General features: G+C 41.4%; 2 long non-coding RNA genes across 7 annotated transcripts; both read right to left on the bottom strand.

Moving 5' to 3' along the window:
* Positions 1-727: 727 nt before the first annotated feature.
* Positions 728-4,334, bottom strand: LOC133740024 (uncharacterized). 6 transcript variants are annotated; one of them, XR_009860986.1, is made up of 4 exons: positions 4,066-4,334; positions 3,767-3,942; positions 3,067-3,136; positions 728-2,518 (listed from the first exon to the last, which is right to left on the bottom strand). It is a non-coding gene; the product is annotated as an uncharacterized LOC133740024 (long non-coding RNA). The 6 variants fall into 6 exon arrangements; XR_009860987.1 differs by having other exon boundaries at positions 728-2,507; XR_009860989.1 differs by having other exon boundaries at positions 3,067-3,128.
* Positions 4,335-5,943: 1,609 nt separating this feature from the next.
* LOC133740280 (uncharacterized) lies at positions 5,944-7,200 on the bottom strand. The gene is made up of 2 exons (XR_009861098.1): positions 6,575-7,200; positions 5,944-6,401 (listed from the first exon to the last, which is right to left on the bottom strand). It is a non-coding gene; the product is annotated as an uncharacterized LOC133740280 (long non-coding RNA).
* Positions 7,201-7,485: the final 285 nt, after the last annotated feature.

Genomic DNA, 7,485 nt, shown 5'->3' with positions numbered 1-7,485 from the left:
CGATTTCAATACGAAACCTAATCCCCAATTCCAATTGAACCCCGAAACCCTAACACACCTTATAAACCCAATCGTACCTAGCTCAAAAGAGGGAGCGGTCTATCTTCAAGAACCTCCATAGCAATAGTATGCAAGTTGAAAGCTCCAGTGAGATGGATTGAGGGAGTTGGCTTGAAAGCTTCGACAGTGAGAGAGCGTGAGATAGTGAGAGTTGAGGACTGAATGAAAGAGATGGCTTAGTGAGAGGTGTGAGGGGTGAGAGCGTCGGTGAGTGTGATTTTGAGAGAAAGAGAAAGCTGAGAGTGATTTTGAGAGAGAGAGAGAGAGAGAGAGAGCGCGCAAGAGCTGATGAGGGGGCGCGGGTTTTCTCAAATGGGAAAATTGAAATTTGGCTAAGTATTGTTGAAGTCAACTAGGGCAGAATAAATGATGAAGCCCTTGCACTTAGACAACATAAAATTAAAGTTTATTGTCTGAAACATATTCATACAACATACACAATAAAACTGTTGTCTGAACTTAAAACAATCAGACAACATATAATTACATCTTATTGTTTTAAATGAAGTCACACAACAGACACACCAAAACAGTTGTCTGAACTAAAAACATCAGACAACATCAAATTCAGAGAATTGTGTGAATGCAAATCACACAATATCAATGTATTAACTGTTGTCTGAGTAATTTTAATCAGACAACATCAATCTTCAACCATTGTCTGAACTCAAGTGGCACAACATCAGAGCAATAACTCTTGTCTGAAAGTAGTCAGTTGGACAATAGCAATGTTTAATTCTGTTGTGCCTTGACGAAACGGGGACAACATCACACTTACCCAACAAGAAGTATTGTCTGATGCTATCAAACACAATAGAATTAATCTTGCTGTCGTCCCATTTAATCAGACGACAGTTAAAAATTTCGCAGTTGTAACGCCCCAAGCTGCACCTCACCAGCTTAAGCACGTCACAGTGCCGCGAGTCTCTAAAACATAAACCGAACGCTCGATCAATATTTCAATGAACAGGATTCACGTGAATATGCACAATTTGGAAGTGAATCCATAAATCAATTCAACATAATGTATAAACATATAACAGTTGGACTTGAAAAGACTTTAAGACAAATCACAACAATCGAGTCTGTGGAAGCAATCAAGTAAACTAGACTCGACAGGATATCCAAGGAAGAAACAATTAGCAAGTCCAACTTTAATAGCAATAAGCACAATTTTTAACGAACCAGATTCACTGAACAAAGCGATGGCAAACAACCAAATCGGTAAGTGAATCCAACAATATAACAACATTCAAAAGGATAGAAAATCACGCAAACACAAGTTCAATTACAAAGACAAGTCGGAACATAAGTCAACTTTTAGAAGAAGGGATAACAGTTTTCGGATTAAGAGATCCAAAGGAAGAACAACAATAGTTCCGACCAACAAGAAGTCAAAGTTCGGAGAATAACTCTATAGTCATTTATTTGTCGCAAGTTGTATTCAGAAATTAACAACTTTCAACCTCGGTATACATTAGGGGGATCCGGTGGCCAGTCGGGCCCTACACCGCGTGAATAGTTGTAATTATATGAACACACACTAGCAACAATCATTTCTCACTACGAAGGAGTGAACCGGAATTTCATGGTAAAGAAATTCCTAAAATCTCCCATGTAATCGGAAATCAAGACTCTAGACGAACTTCGAAAAACTGTTTAAAACAGTCCAAGGTTTTGTTTAAAAACCTCAAAAGTAAAAACCCACATTGAAGTTAAACATCGATTTCCACTAAAACTTGCCTTTTTCGGCACAAAGCATATCTCCATCAAAACACACTTCAGAAACTCCTTCACAAACAAACGCTTTTTCCAAAACATTTTCTGAAAAAATTTTCGAAACGTTTCTCGAAACTCGGTCTTCAAAACCGAAGTCAAACAGTTCCAAGTCAAAGGTTCAGAAACACGTTCTCAAACAAGCATTTCCCAAGTCGACTTGTTACTAGGACTTGGAAATTTTCACGAGCCGACAGAAACTTTTTCGGGTATCAGAGGTTTTTAAATCGTTGAAATCGAAAACTCGAAAGCATTGCTCTGATACCACTTTCTGTAGAGCCCCAAACCGCACCTCACCAGCTTGGGCACGTCACAGTGCCGCGAGGCTCTAAAATATAAACCGAAAGCTCGATTCACATTCTAGAGGACCGCTAGGCATTTTGTTAGAAAACTTTTTGCAAAACACAGCGGAAGCTATCGATATTTTTGAGGTGAAAAACTAGAGTTGCTGAAATCTATTTCACTCATCCAGTACTTGGATAAGGATCACACGAGGTATGAATTTCAATGAAAGAGAATTCAACTAAAATTGACACGATGCTAAATAACCACTAGTTCCGAAACACGGAGTTCGAGAAATAGATTCTAAAACAGCATCCAAATAATGTTTACCGAACTTTTTCCGCACACCCGACTCCGTCCGCTACTGTCCCGTCACCAGTGCACAGTACCTGCATCCATACTATTGTAGGGGGTGAGCTTTCGTCCTCGCTGCTCAACAGGAACTCTACCTCAACTAGACTCAAAACCAATAAACAAATATTTGGGCTGCCCAGTATGAAAACATATTTAAACCAAATATTTAAAAGAACGACAAACTTTAATGATTTTCAACTTGAAAACCGATGCATGATGCTTAAATAAATACGGCGCCAAATCCAAGTATTACCTGATGGCCGGTCCCATAGACCCACTACACGACCTTACCTCAAATTAATTTATCACCAGGTAAGCGTAGCGAGAGCGTCCACTACCTAGCTACACACACGTACCGGGCCCGTCATTACAATCGGAATACCCGGATGACCGGCGTAACTAACCCTCCGGAGGTTTTGGGGATCGAACCCAAGGAAGTCAGAGCCACCCTTCGCTCTCAAGCCATCACACATTTTCTCACGGATTGGTTAGTATGCATTGCATTTTACATAACCAAACCATACCACTTATCATGCATCACATTAATAAAACATAAAAGAAAATCACCAACCGAGGAGAGTCCTGAATCCCTACCTGGATTCCAATGCTTTCTCTCACATACTCCGAGAGTCACGAACCTTCCGTTCCTCGGGTAACTGGAGTCCTAGATTCCGACATTTTGTTCGTTAATAACCCAATGAACAATTATATGAAATATCGACGATTAATAAATCGTCCAAACTAACTTTTCCTGGTTTGACCAGGATTGACGAACTTTGACCATTGTTTGACCAATCGAGGCTGATTCGATAATTAACCCAAATTACTGAACCTTTACTTGAAATTACGATATCGACCAATTACGACTATGTCGGGGTAATCAAACAACGACCTATATTAGGTGTACCCGAAATTTACTAAGGCCACCCAATATGTTATTTTTCTTTCTTTACACTACCATTTCACACAAGGTGTGCCCAAATTACTAAGGGCACCCAACATAATTCCAATTCTCTTTCTAATTCAAATCAACATAATCATTTCAATGCTACTGCGATGGGAAACCTTGCAAAACGTCAACCATCTAAATTCACCATTTTCAAAACACATTCATGTAAGCCCAAGCTCATTCACCATTACAATTGACAAAGCCCACAGTAGACCTCAACTCAAATAATCAAAATTCTAGACAACATAACCAATCGATAACAAAGCCTTCAATTTCATCATATCAAACCAAGCTCAGTAGCATAATTTCTGATCACCAACACAAGAATCTAGTTCGAGATTATACCTTCGAAATAGAGGAGATCCCTTAAACCAACCCAAACTCAGCTTCCTGAGCTCACTGCCGAAACTGGGTTGGTGATGAACTGAGGGTGTCGACGTGATCTACCCAGCAAGCTGCCTAATACCTTGTCTACAGTTGCAGGTGAGGCCGAGACAAGCCAAGGAGAGCCGGGAAAGTTGCTAGCATCGAGGAGTCGCGACGGACCCGAGACGAACCCAGAATGCAACCCATCAAAACTCAATCCAAATTGAAAACTAATTACATAGACTTGAAGATCATGACCAGGAGAAAAGGTTTTATACCACAGACGGCCCAGAAGGTGGCCGGAGGCGCCGGAAATTGCAGAGGTTGCCGATGAAGGTTTGGGCTTCTCGTCGTCGGGTTTTCTTCTCCGTTCAGTGCATGGTCGATCCAAGGACACAGCGACGTAGGCGAAGTAGAGACGAATTCGTGGGTGCCCGTGCGCAGTCATGGAGTTGCCGGACTGGGGAGCGCCGGCCGGTCGCTTCTTCGGGTCGCAGGTTGCTGTTTCGGGTCAGAGAACTCTGGTTCTCTCTCTCTGTCTCTCGATCCTTCTGGTCCTTCCAACTGATCAAGGGCCTATATAAATGTGTCCAATTAACGAGGGACGACCACGATCAAGCGGTGGCTGGATGGACGGCCTTGATTGCTCCACTGATTTTCTATTTTCTTAAATGATTTCCAAAATCTCAAAACTTCGGAAAATCATAACAAATAGGTCGGGTATCCGAAAAATTCCCCGAACATTTCCAAGAACGAGTTGTGACGTGTACTTTATTATCCAACTCCTAAATTGAGGATTTCACTTGATGAAAATTTCTGAAAATTTCCTCGAGCATCTTGACCTTTATCGAGATCGTTGAATAATTTCTCGTACGATCTCCGCTAGGCTCGATATATTTTTCCGATAGAGAAACGCTAGGCATTTTGTTTGAAATCTTTTTGTAAAAACACAGCGGAAGCTGCAAATACCTTTGAGGTGAAAATTCGTTTCATTCGTCTAAAGCTTGGATTTAACGTTCACACAGATGGTACGAACTTCAAAGAACAAGAGTGTGACTAGATTTGGCACACAGTTGACTGTTCACAAGTCTCGGAGTACGAAGTTCAAGGAATAGAAAGGTAATTTACCAAATTTGTTCTGCACACCCAGCTCCGTCCGCTATTGTCCCGTCACCAGTGCACAATACCTGCATCCAAACTGTTGTAGGGGTGAGCTTTCGTCCTCGCTGCTCTACAGGAACTCTACCACGACTAGGTTTGAAACCAGCAAATATATCTTTGGGATCCCAGTATGAAAACATGCTTAAACCAAGTATTTAAAAGAACGACAAACTTTAATGTTTTTCAACTTGAAAACCGATGCATGATGCTTAAATAAATACGGCGCCAAAACCAAGTATTACCTGATGGCCGGTCCCATAGACCCACTACACGACCTTACCTCAAATTAATTTATCACCAGGTAAGCGTAGCGAGAGCGTAGCGAGAGCGTCCGCTACCTAGCTACGCACACGTACCGGGCCTGTCATTACAATCGGAATATCCGGACGACCGGCGTAACTAACCCTCCGGAGGTTTTGGGGATCGAACCCAAGGAAGTCAGAGCCACCCTTCGCTCTCAAGCCATCACACATTTTCTCACGGATTGGTTAGTATGCATTGCATTTTAACATAACCAACCCATACAACTTAACATGCATCACATTAATAAAATATAAAAGAAAATCACCAACCGAGGAGAGTCCTGAATCCCTACCTGGATTCCGACGCTTTCTCTCACGTACTCCGAGAGTCGCGAACCTTCCGTTCCTCGGGTAACTGGAGTCCTAGATTCCGACATTTCGATAGTTAATAATCCATCGAACAATTATATGAGATCTCGACGATTAATAAATCGTCCTAACCAACTTTTCCTGGTTTGACCAGGAGTTGACCAACTTTGACCATTGTTTGACCAATCGAGATAGGTTCGATAATTAACTTAGATTATCGAACATTCACTTGAAATTACGATATCGACCAAACATATATTGAGTGCACCCGATTACTAAGGCCACCCAATATATATATATATATATATATATATATGCTTATATATTAATTTCTTTCACTTTCTATCCATTTAACATATGCACAAGCATAGAACATGTTTCCAATTTCGTCAACGACACTTGGTCTTTTACTTTCACTTTGCATTTTGTCACATAGTAATTCGACCAAATTTACTATGGACACCCAAATCACATGTGACCAATTCCACCCATCAAATCCATTTCCTTGACAATTCATTTTATAAACCATAATAAAAATACCAGAATAGTAACTCACAACAACTTAACAAACTAAACACACAACCAAGGAAATCTGAGCTCTACCACAACGCCACAGTTCATTGCATATACAAACAAATCCAAAGTTTCAGTACCAGCAACAGATATACCAACTCAAGCTACTAACTTCGGATTTGCATCACAATAACCAAACTTCAATTCAAGATTTTGAATTATACCTTCAAAATCCAACTGCAACCAAACCAAACTCCTTGAGGAAACTAGGCAGATGATGAACTGAGGATGTCAACGTGATCTACCTAGCCAACTGCCCAATTCCTTGTCTACAGTTGCAGTCGAGGCCGAGACCAAGCCAAGGAGAGCCGGAAAAGTCGCCGGTAACGAAGAACACGGCAGAACCGAGATGAACCCAGAAACGAAATCGTCAAAACGTGACCAAATTTGAAAACTAATTACACAGGCATGTAGACCATGAAGAGGAGATGAGGTTTAATACCAATTACAGGCCAGATGGTGGCCGGAATCACAGAAACTCGCCAGAGCAGTCGCTGCTTCTCACCGTCGAGTCTCCCTCCTCGTCCGGTGCATGGGCGATCAAAGGCCACAGGCGTGACGGCGACGACGAGACGAAGCTATTGGTGGCCGCGCGCCGTCGTGGGGGGGGCCGGACGGCGTCCCTCTGGTCGGGTTTCCCTTCCGGGTCGTCTCTCTCTCTCTTTCGGGTCAGAGAACTCTGGTTCTCTCCCTTTCTCGATACTTCCGGTGTTCCCACGGGTCAAGACTCATATATATAAACTGACCCAATTAACAGTGGACGTCCCTGATGAAGCGGTGGAAGAGGTGGATGGCTGGGATCGCTCCACCTGTCTTCTATTTCTTGAATTAATTTTCAAAATCCTAAAACTTCAGATAGCCACGATAAATAGTCCGAGTATCCGAAAACTTCTCCGAAAATTTCCACGAACTCGTCATGACGTGTACTTTATTATCTAATCCTTAAATCGAGGATTTCACTGTACAAAAATTTCTGAAAATATTCTCGAGCACTTTGATAATTACCGAGATCGTAAATAAATAATTTGTTGAACGATCTCAATTTAAGCTCGATAAATTTTCTGGGGCTCACAGCAGTTGTCTGAATCGTGTTGTCTGATGCCACTATTGACGTAGTGTCTTAGCTATTTTGAAGAGCATGTTTAGCTATTTTAACTAAAATTTGACTAAAATATAGCTAGCATTGCTAAAGATCCAACGCTAACTATAACAACGCTAACTAAAAGTTGGATAGATTGATTTTTTTTTTGAAAGAAAGAGGTCAGCCCTTTATTAAACTCAAAATAAATTACATTAGAGGAAACTCAGCTGCGAGTGCAGCCATAAGGAAATTAGGAGCAGAAAAATAAAACA

The sequence above is a fragment of the Rosa rugosa genome, chromosome 3 (genome assembly GCF_958449725.1).
Source record: "Rosa rugosa chromosome 3, drRosRugo1.1, whole genome shotgun sequence".
NCBI lineage: Eukaryota > Viridiplantae > Streptophyta > Magnoliopsida > Rosales > Rosaceae > Rosa > Rosa rugosa.
This window is presented reverse-complemented; position numbering and strand designations above follow the sequence as displayed.